The following is a 16,841-nucleotide window of genomic DNA, read 5'->3' as shown; positions in this document are numbered from 1 at the left end:
TGAGCTCCAAACCCTGAGGCAAAGCTGGTAAGTACTGGAGTCACAAGCTATTTATTTTCTTATTCTTAACACATTTCTTCACAGGTGATTTCATAACATAATGGGATTATTTAATTAAAAACTATGATATACATCTCTTGGAAAGAACAGTCTGTTAATATATGACATTATTATTGCTGTTGGGATTAAGACTCATTACTTAATGAATATTCATAAATTAAGAAGTGTGCAGTCCATACTATAAGCATAATGTAATACTCATTTGAAAAATCCTTAATTTGAATAATTGCTTCAAAAGGCTAATAATTTAAGACTAGATTCACTTTACTACTGTAACCTGGAAAATTAAGGGAAATTACGTCAGTTTTCATAACCTAAGAATCACAAACCATCTCTGAATGATCATGTATTTTAAGTAGCTTTTTATCAGTGAAGTGTCACTGTGAATAATTAAAGATCACTAGCCACTTCCAAAGGTAGATGCTTTCCCCAAGTGTATCTAATTTCCAGGCTTTTGAAGGGGCAGCTGTTGAGTTTACTTATTTCATTAAAAATAAATATTTATTTTGTTTCCAATTAAAAAGCAGTGCATGCTCATTGAAGAGCACAAGAGAAAAACATTAAAAAACATGGAAAGGAAAAAAATAAGGATCACCTATAATCCTTAGAGATATTTCCTATTAATATTTTGCTGTTAACATTTGTCTTCCAGTCAATTTTTTTTCTTACCTTTCTGTTTTTAAAAATTACAGAGGAAATATATGCCCATCATAAAAATTGGAGACTATGTAGACAAAGTGCAGAAGTCAACCCTATTATAGGCAGAATTATGAATCCACAAATTCATATGTTGGAATTCCTAACCCCCAGTACCTCAGAATGTGACTGTTTGGAGATAGGGATTTGAAAATATGATTAACTTAAAATGACGCTGGTATCTCTTCTTAGAAGGACACTAATCCTGTCAGATCAGGGCTTTACCTTTATGACCTCATTTAACTTTAATTATTTCCTTAGAGGCCCCTTCTCTAAATGGAGCCACACTGAGGATTAAGGCTTCAACATATGCCTTTTAAGGGGACACAAACATTCAATCCATAACAGAGTGTGTCTGTAGCTAAGCCAGGATGAGTCCTAAGGACTTTTTTTCTGGATGGATCTGAGGGAATTCGACCCTATTGTAGAGTGGGCTCCGTGAAGTGAGCACAGATGACTGACTTGGATGGGATGATGGCTCCTTTTTAACCACCTCATTTAAAATACCATTGTATAAAACTGTAAGAAAAGCTGACCAGAAAATAAAGTGAGAGCTTTGTTGTTCCTTACTTATAGATTAATACTTATAGAAAACTTAACTCAATCCAAGAACTATTTGTTGATCTCTTACCTTGTGTAAGATATTGTCCAGTACATTCAGAGCAGCAGAAAGATACTGACATAGTGCCTGCCTTTAAATTCTCAGGCTTTTAGTTCAGTGGTTACCTAACCTGGCATCAAATCAACTGGGAAATAGTTTAAAATACTCAGATTTGATAAAACCATATTGAAAACCTGTCCAGCAGTATCTGCTAAAGCTGTTCTTTGACCCAGCAATTTCATTCCTATATATTTACCCAACAGAAATGCATTCATATGTGCACCAAAAGATGTGTATAAGAATTTATTGCAGTACAATTTGCAACAACCCTTAATTGGAAAGAATCTGAATATCCATCAGCAAAACAGCAGTGAGAATGAGCAAACTACAAATATAGTGACAACATAAATTTCACAATCACAATGTTGAGCAAAGAAAGCCAGACACAGGAAAGTTTATATTGTATAGTTTCATTTATATGAAGTTCGAAAAACAGTTAAAAACAAAAAGGCAAAACCAATCTGTACTGTTTAAAGTCTATATATTGGCTAACCTTGAGGGGGAGAGACAGAATCTGGGGAAAAAAACATGAAGAGGATTCTGGTATGCCAATATGCTCTGTTTCTTGATATGTTCAGTTAACTGGGAATGTTTACTATACGAAAATTCTTCAAGTCACACACGATTTTTTACATTTTTTTGTATGTATGCTGCCCATTATTTATAATATACAGACTTCTAGGCCCAATCTCAGACCTAACAAATTAGAAAGTCTACCTAATTTAACTATCAACATAAGGGGCTCCAGAATCCATGTTTGAAAAGCTCCCCAGGGATTCTGGTGGATGCATTTAGATTCAAGTTTTGGAGGAATTGCTGCTTTTCTGAAAACAGTATTTTAGTCCTTCCCTAGACCTAATCTTTCCTTTGTACTGGGGAGGAATCTTTGTGGGCAACACTCATACACTAGGGGTTCATTATGGAGATGCTCAGAAAAGCCATTGGCAGTCCACCACACTGACTGCCACAGTCTGATCTGGTACGGCTCAAAAAGAAATAGACCTTTTCTCAGAGCTGCATAAAGAGATAGGTAGGTCTAGGTGGATGTGGCAGTTTACTTACGAGACTAGATTGTTCTGTTTTTATACTAAATTGCCATATTGGATCAAACGAGGAGTGCAGCTTCAAAGCAAATGGAATCATAAGATTATACCAAGTATCTCACGAGGATTTTGCCTAAATACTGACAAATTATGACACGCAGAGCTGATATCACAAGGTTAGTTGTGTTACTTTGGTTTCTTACCATTTATGGACTCACACTGAACAAAGAAAGGAACGGATGTCACTTTTGTAAATATGTTAAAAGAGAAAGGCACACAGAAGAGAATAAAAAGGGAGACACATTTCCTCACACCTACTGCTGTACCTTACAATGCAGCTCAGTTTTTTTCTGAAACTGATTAATTTAGACAATCGCTTGGACTCACCACATTCAGGTAGCTGTCCTTCACTCTAGACTGAATTCATGTTTTATAATTTGGTAAATAGCCTGTAACCTGCCCCCTGAGAAAGCCATTCATTGGGCTGAATTTTAGCAGAACTGGTAGAAATGTAGGTTTTTTTCCCCCAGGTCTTAGTCAGAGAGGAATGTATCTGGTGGAGCTCTTGAGGGCTCAAAATTTGGAGTCACACAGACATGGGTATAAATTCCAGCTCCAGCCCTCTCTAGTTTTGTGACTTGTGGTCAGGAAGCTTCTCTCTGATTCACCCTCTCCAACTGTAAAATGGGGGTAATAATAATAATGACAATAGCAACCTGATAGAATTGTATGGATTGGGTGAGGTCATTCATGTGAAGTATATATGTGTTAATGAGTCATGGTAAATACTCAGTGTATCTTGATGTTATGATGATGGTGGCAGTCAGGGAGTTCCAAGAGAAAATGAAGCAATCCTGTGGACAGAACCCTGAAAACCCACAAGAGACCAGTGGAAACCACCTACAATTAAAAGAGGGACTCTGCTTGGTTTCCACTGATTTCCAGGTCCATGGGGTATGCATAAAATACTAACAAACGCATACATGGATATTACTTAGATTGAGTTACAATAGAGGTGATAATAACAATCAACTAACAAATGATGGGTTTAAAATGACCTCGCATAGAGGACTCAGTGATAAATATTCAGTGTCAGTGCTCAACCCAGAGTAGACTGGCCGTGGAGAGAGAGACTGGGCTTTCTTAAACAGGCTGACTATAGCAGTTAGCTCTCTTTTGTTGCGGTCACCTTTCAGGACCAATGATACGGACATCAGCCGGTTAGAAAGCTCAGACCTTTGACTAAGGGCTCAACATTTCCCCTTCTTCCTCTCACCTTATTCCACTTCATCTTAAGCACAAAGGTCCAGAAGTGGCTCCCTGCAGTGGGCCTATGTCCAGCTGCCTGTATTGATGGAGAACCTTGTGACAAGCTTTCTGTATCTGTAGGAATTTCAAACTGAAGATAGAATAGACTAGCTGTATCTTTAACATTTAAAAGAGAACTCAAGCCTTAGAAAGGAGATAGCATGGGGGTCTCTGAGCTTTTCTGGTCTGACACACTGTGATAAAAGCATGAGAGCATCTATAGAAAGTAATCAGCTCTGGTCATTGAGACAATTTTCATAAAAATGAAAGAAACAGATAATCCCAGTATTCCCAACTTGAGCAGTTTTGGGCAAAGTTAAAAACAGTCTGGGTAGGAATGAAGTCTAGTATGTCTGAACCTCTAGTATGTCTGAACCTCCTTTTGAGAAGTTAGTGGTGGGTACTGCAGTCAGCATTGTGATTGGAGGGCCCACGTTCTTTTCATGCCTCAAATCACATTACCACTATACCCGGTAACAGTGCACCCATCTTCACATGTGCCTGGGCATTGCTGATGGTGCCCCAGAGCTGGATTCTGCAGCAAGAGGGTCCTCTGCCCACTTTATTCTTCTCATGAGGGATGAACTCTGCCCTCTCATGTAATGATAACCTTACATTTGGGTCTTTGCAAATGTTAGCTCAGAGAATCCTCATTTCTCCAGTTTACAGGCAAGGTAGTGAGGTTAAATGACCTTTTACGAGAAGAAATGGGATTAGAAGTCAAATTTGGTGGCCAAACTCATGATGAGCCCAGCAGGAGGCAGTTGAGCACAGAGGTGTCAGAGTCAGAAGCCCAATGTTCATAACTCAGTTTCACCTCTTACTAACTCAGAATGTTGGAACATTTTCCTAAGCTTGGTTCTCCTATCTGTAGGATACAGAACATAATAGTAGCTATTTCAGAGCATTGTTTGATCACGTGAGACAATGCATGTAAATTATGTAGCACAATGTTTGGCATATAGAAACTGCTCAATAAATATGACCTACCATCTACTTTATCTTTTGGGGGCTTTGGAAACTGAAGTATGTCCAAATTGCTATTCTCAATCTCTAAAATCTTTAAACCAGACTATTTCAGGTATATTGCTTCTTATGATCAACCTGGTTCTGGGCACATAATGTTCTGAAATAAAATATCTTAATTTTTTGAGACAAAAGAAAAGCTGCATGTAAAACATTAATTCTTGTAGACTGATTATGAATTTCTCTTATGCTGGTTACTTTAAATAGCTATCTAATCACATAACAACCATCACTGCCCCCTTAAATTGGGTAACTGATAGGCAAAAATATAATTTTGCACCAAGAAGGCTTTTTACAGTTTTAGTGTGCCTACCATTGCATTGACCCATCATTTATAATCACTCACCTGGTAGTAATATTCCCAATGTTGGTGTAACAGAGCATCTTAGCTAGGCCACAATTGGGGCCCAGGTGATTCTAATGAGAAAGCCAGGCACTGGTTTGCAAAGGGGCTAGGAGCCTTGTGGAACACAGGTCTTGGATCCTGACCACCACTGGCTTCAGACAGCATGCCTCATGGACTGTGATGGCTTCAATAGAGGCCAGATGACAGGGAGAAATGACTGGGGCATGGAGAGCTAAGTCACAAGAAGGAAAGCAGGAGACTCCCATACCAAGCCAAACCCGGCAGCAAGGCTGTAATATTTTATGGAGTGGTTGCTCCTGGTGCACCATAGAGATTGCTGCCAAAATCCACCCTGACCTTACCTGCCTGGTGAGTAAGAGCCCCAAGGGAAATGATGGCTGTTTCTAACTTGTGAGTGAGCTTTCCAAAGCAAATTGGAGGCTGGTCAACGTTACTGTGGATCATCCTGAAATCCCTCTGGTTTTTCAAGGTCAGTTTTAAGTGACTGGATGTCCAGCATTGGCAGTATGGTGTGACCTCTAGGTGAACTGTCATTGCCTAAACAGCGAATAAGGTGACAAATGAGTTTGTTGGACTAATCACTTAACATTTTGAGGCTCGAGCAACTTTGCTGTGGCTTCTTTCCTTTCTAAGTTCTGCAGCTCAGTGTTTGTGGATGTTTATGGCATCTTTGCAGGCTCTAGAAAATAGCTTTGAAGGGGAGATTCTGAGAGATGGGACTTCCCTTGGTCAAGCAAGTGGGAGGCTTGGAGCTGGTGAAATTTGGGTATTAATGTTATTATTATCCTTGTTCTAAAGGTGAGTGAAGGCTAAGCTCTTTGGATTGCTTTTTTTTAAGTCTCAGCATCAGAGGATTCAAAAATAATGCTGATTTCTTATAAAGAAAACTTCAGGCTAACTACTTCTTAAGGTCATATTTTTATTTTTAAATTGTATTTTTAAAGAGTACTCACAGATCCTGGAAGAGTGCTAGTACACAGTAGGTGCTCAAAGAAAAAATAAGGGTAAAATTTGTTGTCGATTCCTTCTCTTGTGGCTTAAAGGCTTGGAGTGCTTATTAGGGGACTGTGGTTTCTTCTTGCAAATCATTAAATTCTTTTCTGTTATGACTCATACTAACAGGAAGACTGATGAAATATCTTTTCAGCAGTAACCAGAATATGTTCTTTTCTTTATTACTTAAAAGTGCAGTAGATTCACTAACACTGAAATCACATATGGCCAAGGCTGAATGATAACAGAGAGAAGTGAAACAGTTTCTTAGGGGACTGTGATGAAACTTGTTCACCTCCTTTTTTAAATCAGAAGAATGATGATAAGTGTATCAGTAATTATATAGTGGACTGGTGTTTTGAAAAATGTATCTACCTGCTTTGAAGTTGCTTTCCAAATGAATTATAATTACTTACCACTAGGAATAAATGATCTACAACAGACATTCATATTTTTTATGTAGAATAAATATAAAATAGCTGAAAAATTCACTAATTAGATAAAATTGCCCCCTTTGTTTCAGCTACGGTACATCCATGAGTTTTTGGGAGTTTGCTTTGTTATTTATTGTGTGAAATACAAGAGCTTTTATTATGCTCTGAGAATTTGAAACTGTATTGATATTGGAGTGGGCAAGGGCAGAAATGACATCACCAGATTTCTTTTTCTCTTGAGAAGACAGTGAGTAATCTGGGTGTGTCAGTTTCACTGTAGTTTTTGTCTAAGAGCATTTTCCTCCTTGAGATTTGTATTCCAAGTATCATATTATTGCTTAGATAAGTTCTCTGGAATAAACTATAAATCCAGTATATGAAATAGAAACTGTCATCTCAATGTCTTTGATTTTGATTCAGCGGCTAAATTAGGGATTGAGATTTAAGATTTAGTATTGCTTTACCGACGTTCTCACCTCCCTGCCTTCTTTCCTCTCCCTTCTATGATTTTAGGTAAGAGGGAGGAAAGTGGGAGAAAAAAACTGGAGTATGGCCTCTCTATTCCTTCCCTTGTTTTTTCAACCATAGTTCCCTAATAGGCATTATTTGCTGAGTGCATATTTTGAACTAGGCATTGTACAAACAATACCTTATTTAATCCATACAACAACTCTCTGTGGGAGCTGCTATTATTGTCTTCCTTTCTTTGATGAGAACACTGAGGCACAGATTTAAGCATGGAGACTAATTTCAACCCAGTTCTATTTATTCCCAAATGCTCACTCTTTCTAAATGTGGAACGCACTCAGTAAATATTTGACCACTTCTGACTCCTTCATTCCCACACCACAGAGGATGTGGCTGAATTAGACACAAAACCCAGAGCCTCCTCAGCCCCCTCTGACACCAGGCTTAACGGAAAGAAGGGAGGACCTTCTAGTTTCAGATGAGAAGAAGGGGAGAAGGGCAGGAAAACAGAAGAGAAGAAAAGCAAAATGGGAATGAGGCCAAGGAGAGAGAAAGGGATATTTGGGAGAATCTGTGGAGAATGGGAAAGGAAGTCATCCACAATTGAGCAATTTTATATAAGGAATATTTCCTAGTCTTTTCACCGGAAGTTCCCCCAGGACTGAATACTCTCCTCTGGAAGTTTTACCATTTTGAAATTTAAGGAATTCAGATAATGAGGATTTACTCATGGAAAGGAATGAATCAGAGAAGCTCGAACGACTTGTCTCTACCCGCACTTTCTGATCCTTTATTATTCCACTTCTCCATTTCCTTCTCTCTTACCCATATCCTCTGACTGTTATTAAGTTGATCAGATGAAATTTTGTGGCTGTAGATGGCAATTTCCCCTGACACATGAAGAGAACCTGCATAAGCAGAGAGATAAGCTGAGCTGAGGGTACAGTGGGAAGAGAGGTACTCTCTTGACACTGAGTCCTTGGGCCTGGCCATGTTGGAAGCCAGTACTATCCTATAGGCTTCGCAAGTATATGAGTCAATATAGTATCTTTTTAGCTGCAGCTAGTTTGAATGGAGTGTCTGTCATTTGCATCCAAGGCAGTCTTGACTAATAAACTTCCTAAATTTTCAAATTGATGGATGAAAATAATATAGATAATTCTCTTATAATTTCAAAAATCTCTCCTGTACCTGCAGTTAAATATTTCTCATTCCTAAATTATATTTATTGTGGTTCCTTTTTTTAAAAAAAATCATAGTTACCTATAGTTATTGGTTCTTAGGAACACAGTTTTATTAATTAAGACTGTGGTGATCTTATAGATTTAATAAAAAATTATTTTTTTCTTTTTCCTTCAATTGATATTCTTTGTATTGCTTTTTAATCATATGTTTCTATTTTATATATTACTTTTTTCTTCAATTCTGTGCTTAGTTTATTTCAAAATTTATTGTTTTCTAAGATATACATCTAAGGATATAAATTTTAGTTTTCCTCTGCATATTGCTTTATCCATATTGCAGAGTGGATTTCCTCTTATGGATCTTGTACATATTTTGTTAGATTTATACATAAGCATTTCATTTTGGGGGTTGCTACTATAAATGATATTGTGTTCTCAGTTTCAAATTCTACTTGTTCAGTGCTGATTATGGAAATCAAGTGAATTTTGTATATTGACTTTGTATCCTGCAAAATTGATTATAACAATATAACAGTTACTAGTTCCAGGAGTTTTGTTGTTGATTCTTTCTGATTTTCTACGTAGATAATTGTCATCCTCAAAGAAAAACAGTTTTTTTTTAATTCCTTGCCTGTATGTATACCTCTTATCTCCCTTTCTTATCTTATTCCAGTAGCTAGGACTTCCAGAACTATGTTGAGTAGGACTAGTTACAGAGGGCGTCCTTGCCTTGTTCCTAATCTTCAGGAAAAGCATCTAGTTTCTTACCATAAGTATGGTGCTAGATAAAGATTTTTTAAAGATGTTGTTTATCTAGTTGAAGAAGTTTCCCTAGTCCTACTTTCTGAGAGGTTTTTGGTTTTTGTTTGCTTATTTTTAAATCACAAATGGGTGTTGGATTTGGGGAAGTGTTTTTTTTCTGCATCAGTTGATAATTATGTGCTTTTTATCTTTAGCTTCCTTGTGTAGTGGGTTACATTAATCAAATTTTGTGAAATTTTAAAAATATATTTCACTCAGGTAAAATTTACAGTGAAACACACAAATGTTAAGTTTGCAATTAGTTGAGTTTTATAAATGGATACAGTCGTGTAACTAACACTCCAATCAAAACATAAAACATTTTCTTCATCCCAGAATTATTCCCTTGTGTTTTGGTTGATCTTCATTCCCTCACAGGCAACCACAGTTCTGATTTCTATCACTTGAACTTTATAGAAATAATACAACGTTTGATACCCGTTTTTTATTGTTCTACATGCTTTTTAGATTCAATTCTGTTGTTTCATGTATCACTAATTGTTCTTTTTTATTCCTGAGTAGTATCCCATTGTATAAATATTTGATAATTGTTGATCATTTTGATTATTTCTAGTTTTCCTCTATTTTCATTAAAGTTTCTATTAACATTATCTGCAAGTCTTTTGGTGGGCATGTTTTCATTTCTCTTGAGTAAATAGCTAGGAGTAGAATTGGAATTGGGTAAATACATAGTTAGCTTTAAAAGAAATTATTATTTTACTTTCCCATTTCAATTCCTGTTTTGGCTTTATAGCCATATCTCTTTGTATCATTCTTTAAATATTTGCTCTAGGCATTAAAATACATGTCCTTAATTTGTCATAGTCTACTTAGAAATGATATGGTGCCACTTCAAATAAAAAGTAAGAATCTTACAATAGTAATCTCTCCATCCTTTGAGCTATTGTTGTCATTCATTTTATATCTACTTTTGTAATAATTTCCACAATATAATACCATCATTTTTCCTTTAACCTGTCGGTTGTCTTTCAAAGAAATTAAAAGAAGAAAAAAAATCACCTTTTATATGTCCCTATATATTTACCATTTCAGGCACTCTTTATTCCCTCCTAGTGATTCATGTTTCCATCTGATATCATTCTCTTCCAACCTGAAGAACTTCTTTTAGTATCTCTTGTTGTGCCAGTACTCTGGCAATGGGTTCTTTAAGCTTTTCTTTATCTGAAAATAGTCTTTATTTCACCCTCAGTTTTAAAGCCTATTTCACTGGATGTAAAAGTTTGCATTGAGAGTGATTTTCTTACAGCACTCACAAAATGTTAATCACATTCTTTTCTGGCCTCCTTTCTTTCTGATGAGAAGTCAGCCATTATTTGTATCATTGTTTCTCTATGTGTAATATATCTTATTATTCTGGCTGTTCTTAAGATTTTTTTTCTTTAGTTTTTAGTGTTTGATTTTAATGGGCCATGGGGTGATTATTTTTGTATTTAATCCCACTTGGGTTTACTGCTCTTCTTAGTTCTGTAAGTCAGTGTTCTTCATCAAATTTGGAAAATTACCAGCCATTAATTACTTCACATATTTTTTTTCTGTCCCATTTTCTTCTTAATCCCTCTAGAACCTTAATTTTATGTATATTTATTCTGCTAAATATTGTCCTATGTGTAATTGAATTTCTGTTAATTTTCTCAGTCTTCTGACTTTCTTCAAATGGAATGATTTCTATTGATTTGTCTTTAAGTTTGTTAACTTTTCTGGAGTCTCTTAAGTCCATCCAGTAAAATTTTCATTTCAAATATTGTACTTTTCTATCCTAAAATTGCCACTTGATTGTTTTTTATAGTTCATAGTTCTCTGCTGAGACTCTCCATCTGTTCACTCATATATCTACTTTTCCCTTTACATCCTTGAATATATGACAGCTTCTTTAAAATTACTGTCTGATAATTTCAATCTCTGGGTCATCTCAATGTCTTTTTCCTAACATTTCTTTTTTTTTAATCATGGTTTATATTTTCCTGCTTATTTTCATGTTCGGCAGTTTTTAAAAAAATCCCATGCTGGCCTTGTGGATCGTATGTTGAAAAATATGTATTATTTCATCATCCTTTAAAGGATGTTGAATTTTGTTGTGTTGGGTAGTTAAAGAACTTCTTGGTCCTGCAAAGATTGGTTTTACTCTTAGAGTAGGTCTATTTCAGTTTTGAAATAAGTCTAAGGTATGAATCTTATTCTAGGCTGTGCTCCTTACTTCTCAGGCATGGCCTTTCTGGGGACTCAGCTGAATAAATTAGTTACTAAGTGAGGTTTCTCAACACTGGATGGGCAGGAAGCCAAATTATCTCCTAGCACTTCAACTCTGAGACCTACAACAGACTATCTCTGCTAGGCTTGGTGGAGTTTCTCCAAGTTTTTTGCCAAGGACTCATGCTAAATTTTCATTTAAATTTTGTCTTCCCAGCCCCAGGCATTTCTTTTTTCTCCAATATAGCTACCTGAATATTCCAACTCCTAAGCAATCTGAAACTCTGATCTGTGTCATCAGTTCACCGACACCACCGTCATACTCGGACTTCCCACTTCCTCATCTCTAAGCAGAAAGCCAGTGAACTTGATCACAGGGCTCATCTTGTGTATTTCTCTTCTCTCAATGATCACAGTGCTGTGCTGCAAGTTATTTAATATCTGAAAACCGTCCCCTTTTGTTTTTTTCAGTTTTTGGCCAAAAGGCAAATCTGGTACCATTTACTCCATCATGGCCTTTAAAAACTTATTGTTTGCCATGATTTCTGTTATTTGTGATTGTCAGAATGTGGTTTGTAAGATTTTTTATTTTTCCAATTTGAGGGTTTATGTATGTGACTGTGTGTGTGTGTGTGTGTGTGTGTTTATAAGATGTCATATGTGATGAATTCCTTTTAATGTTCCATGGATGTTTGAAAAGTATTTGTGTTCTCTGTATATTAGATTAAAAGTTGTAAATTTGTGTGTTCAGTCTTCTAAATTTTGTTATTCATTTATTTCACATTCTTATTTACTATTTTGTTATAATAGCTTTATTAAGATACAATTCACATGCTATACAATTCACCCCTTTAAAGTAGGATTTTAGTATATCCACAGAGTTGTGCAACCATCACCACAATCAATTTTAAAATATTTTAATCACCCCGAAAATAAATTCCACACCTCTTAGCCGTCATTTCTCAATCCTTCCCTTCCAGCTATAGGCAGCCACTAATCTGCTTTCCATCTGTATAATTTGCCTATTTCTGGCATTTCATATAAATGGAATTATTTAATATGTGGTCTTGTATGACTGACTTCTTCAGTCAGCATAAAGTTTTTGGGATTAATCCATTCTGTAGTATGTATCAGTACTTCATTCCTTTTTATAGCCAGATAGTTCCATTGTGTGGATATACCGCATTTCATTTATCCATTTATCAGTTGATGGGGTATATGAGTTGTTTCCACCTTTTGGTTTATGAGTGATGCTTTAAGAGCATTCATATACAAGCTTTTGTGTGGACATGTTTCCATTTCTCTTGGGTATATTCTGAGAGTGAAATTGCCAGGTCATATTATATTGGTGTGTATAGGAGTTCCAATTTCTCCACCTCTCTACCAACACTTATCATCTGTATTTTTTATTATAACCATCTCAGTGTGTGTGAAGTGGTCTTATTTATTTTTGACTGCTTGAGTTGTTAATTTGTAAGAGAGACTCTTAAATTCTTCCATTATGATTCAACAAATCACAGTTATTTATCGAAGAGCTATACTCCAGGCATTATACTAGGTGTTAAGTGATAAACAAGTGCCCTTTCTACACAGTACTGACAAATGTCATCAAAATTTGTGATTTAGTAGTAAAAAGGAAATAGATGTGCTAAAGTGATAGAAGATGATAAACTGACTGGGTTCTCGAAGGATATCCTTAGGACTACCAGGATTAGCATTATTTGGGAAATCTTAGAAATGCAAATTTGCAGGCCCTAGGTCAGATCTGCTGAATCAGAATCTCTGGAGGTGGGATTTAGGAATGTGTTTTACAAGCCCTTCAAATGAGTTTGAAGTATGTTAAAGCTTGAGAATTGCTGTTTTCAAAAATTCTGTCAGAGCCCTGCCCTCTGGGGGTTCTGATTTAATTAGTCTAGTGTGAGGCTGGAGGAAATATTTTTTGAGGTAATCCAGATTATTCTAATATAGAGGTAGGGTAGAGTAAAACAGTGGATTAGAGGGGACAGAGAATGAAATGAGTTTGGAGTTATTAACGGGTCCATATAAGACAAGGCTTTGAAAACTGTGGTCAAGAGTTTAGATTTTTTTCTAAGTGCAATGAGAAACCTTTAAAAAGGTTTAAGCAGGTAAATCCCATAGTCTGATTGATGTTTTAAAAAGATCTGTGTTAACCATGCAATTGTACAAATGAATGAGGAAGATTTCTGTATATTATATAGGGTTATCTCTGAGATACATTTTAATGAAAAAAGTGAGATGCAGAGCACTATTTACAGAAGCCTATGTTTGTGTAAGGGGAGCATAAATAACTTATATTTTTAAAGCAGTTAGTTATAAATAAAAAACTAATAACATTTGTTGCCTATGTTGAGAAACAAGGTTTGGGGGGCAGACAAGACTTTTGTCAAATTACTTTGTTATATAGTTTTGACTTTGGAACCATGTAAATGTTTTACATATAAAAATTGAATTGAAAAAGAATAAAAGGAATCTCTAAAAATTGAAAACAAATGGCCATAACTGTAGAGAAAGTTGATGCCAACCCACATAAAGAAAATCATTACTAGAAGTGACTGTAAAGTTATTGCAGTATACTGAGTTTACATCCCTAGTGGGGTATATCCTTAGAACAAAATCCCACAAAAATATTAAATTGCATTCAGTAATCTTATTGTTTTAAATAATACTGGTAATGCTATTTTAAAACTATTATAGATCTGTCATAGGATAAAGAAAATAAGTAATCATGTTAATGTTAGAAACCAAGAATTTCAATTTAGGAGAGAAAAGACACACAAAACCAGAGAAGTTAAATGACACTCTATAATCTGAACTTTGAAAAGAAGGTATCCGTTTAATTAAAATTTTTCTTTAAAAAAACCAGTATGTACTTCCTAACTCTGTCCTAATCTTCCTAATTCTGAAAAATCCTAAAAGCAATAACAATGCAGTAGTAATGAGCACCCCTAGTATTCAAATTGTGGATTTTCAACAAAAAAGAAACTGGGCTTCTTGGAAAAATGGCTGATTGCAGGTTTGGGGTAAGAAGTGTATTAAGATAAACCTGGAATATCTTATTGTTCTAGAGAACAAGCAAGCTACCAAAAACTAATGGGAAAAATCTAGACTTCAGAAAAAGAATAATAATTAAAATTCATTGAATCATACCCAATATGTAAATTTTCATAGTAATGTAAAACATAACATACTTCATTGGTTGCCACTGAAGTTTACTAATGCACCAGCTTATCCACAAATTGATAAATAAAATGAAAGATTCAAGCATTTATGCTGCCTTTCAAACTTTATTTTAGAGTAATCAAACCATTGATGAATGTTCTTTATGGAGGAAGTCCAGCTAATAAGTGCAGGAGGAATAACAGAAGTAAAAATCACCAGTTTGCAACCCTGTGGACCTAAGCAACATGTTTGTCAATGAATATTAAAGCCATAAAGAGAAAATTAATGGGGAATTTTACAACAGAGAGATCAGGTTCTCACCACCTAAACCCTCTGATTATTTTGATATTCATAAAAGGAACTACCAGATATTACATGTCTCATGATATGATGTGATAGGAAATACTCAGCATTACCTGAAGTATTCTTTTCCATGATATTAATTCTTTTTTTTAAATTTAAAATCATTTATTTATTTTTATTTTTTAGGTGGGAGGTAATTAGGTTTACTTCTTTATTTATTTTTAGAGGAGATACTGGGGATTGAATCCAGGACCTTGTGTATGCTAAGCAAGCGCTCTACCATTTGAGCTGTACCCTCCCCATTTCATGATATTAATTCTTAATCTAACCAGACCTCTATCAGTTTACCACCCCCAGCACACACACACACATTACCTGAGACCAAGAGAAAGCAATCAGCCATATCCAAAATGTTACTCAGCTACAGGACAAATCTAGAAGACAAATGACTCAGTTTCTTCAAAAATCCATGACATGAAGTATAATATATTCATACAATAGAATGTATTTGTCAGTGAAAACAAAATACTATTAAAAATAGATGAGCCTTGAAAACATTTTGCTAAGTGAAAGAAGCCAGCATAAAGGACTAAATATTCTGTGATTCCATTTATATGAAATGTCCAGAATAGGCATTGGGACTGAAAATTGTGGTTATCTACACCTGGGGCAGGTGGTAGGTTTGGGGGATGATGGTTAAGGGGTACAAAATTTATTTTTGAAGGGAGTGATGCAAATACTTTAAAGTTGATTGTAATGATAGTTGCACAACTTTGTAAATATACTAAACCCCATCAAATTGTACCCTATATAGTCAGTGAATTACATGTAAATAAAGTTGTTGAAAAATCTGAGACATGAAAAAATAATGGCAGGGGGACTGTTACAGGATCAAAAAGTTTTAAGAGACAAAGCAATCAAATGTAATGTGAGAACCTTATTTAGATCCCGAGTCAAATCAAGTGTAAAAATATAACTTTGAGATTATCCAGTAAATTTAATAATGGGCTGAATGTTAGATATTGCTATCGTTTTAATGGTTATATACCTCCACCCCAAATTCATATGTTGAACTTCTAACCCTCAAGATGATGGTATTAGGTGGCGGAGCCTTTGGGAAGTGATTAGGACACACTCGGGGAACCATTATGAATGCATTTAGTGCCCTTATAAAAGAAATCTTAGAAAGCTGCATTGCTCTCTACCTTGTGAGGTTATAGTGAGAAGACAGGCCACTGATGAAGGGGGTTCTCATCAGATACCAAACCTCCAGTGCCATGATTTTGGACTTCTGAGCCTTCAGAACTGTGAGAAATAAATTCCCGTTGTTTATAAGCTACCCGGTCTATGGTATTTTATTATAGCAACCTGAATGGGCTCAGACAGATATTAGGAAATAGTTGTTGATTTTGTTAGATATGGTCATGTTATATTGGTTATAAAACAATGTTACCAGTTAATGTGCATACTGAAATCATTTACAGGTGAAATGATATGGTGTCTGGGACTTGCTTTAAAAATGCTCAGCAAAAAATTGAGGATTAGATGAAATAATAATGGCTATTTGAACTAAATAATGGGCATATAGGAACTCATTATTTTACTTTCTTCACTTTTATAGGATTTTAAGTCCTGTAAGAAAACAATTTAAAACTGTTTGTGCATTAAAAAGATCACATTGAGAGTTGTGATATTTTTTGCTTGTATTTTGATAGTCATTTCACATTTAATTTAATTTCATGCAGTAAGGTACGTAAAAATTTTATACATGTTTTAACGTATTCGTAAGTAAGTTTATCTATATGAAACATACTCCTTTTTCTCATTTAAAGATTTTTGCCTAGCATTCTATTCATTCCATTCATGTCACCTTTCTTATTCTCTTATTACCATCTGCTTAGACATATCTTTGTCCTTTTATTTTCAATGTTTCTGTGTCATTTTAGTTTTAACTCTTATAAACAGTTTATAGCTAGGTTTCATATTTAATCAGTCAGGCTGCCTTATAACATGTGAACTTAATCCATTCACACTTTTTCTGATTATTGATATGGTTGTTCCTGTCTCTAACATCTTTTGTGTTTGTTTTGCTTTCTTATTAATTTTTAA

At 35.3% G+C, this 16,841-nt stretch overlaps 1 protein-coding gene across 1 annotated transcript in view; it reads left to right on the top strand.

Annotated features, from left to right (window-relative positions):
• Positions 1–5,612: 5,612 nt before the first annotated feature.
• Positions 5,613–16,841, top strand: part of JAK2 (Janus kinase 2) — a 166,831-nt gene continuing 155,602 nt past the window's right edge. The window contains exon 1 of the mRNA XM_072959482.1: positions 5,613–5,630. The gene's annotated coding sequence lies outside the window, so the exon portion shown is untranslated. The remainder of the gene's footprint in view (positions 5,631–16,841) is intronic.

This window comes from Vicugna pacos, chromosome 4, assembly GCF_048564905.1.
Source record: "Vicugna pacos chromosome 4, VicPac4, whole genome shotgun sequence".
NCBI classification, from domain to species: domain Eukaryota; kingdom Metazoa; phylum Chordata; class Mammalia; order Artiodactyla; family Camelidae; genus Vicugna; species Vicugna pacos.
The sequence above is the reverse complement of the archived record's forward strand: the minus strand, read 5'-3'. Positions and strand labels throughout refer to the sequence as shown.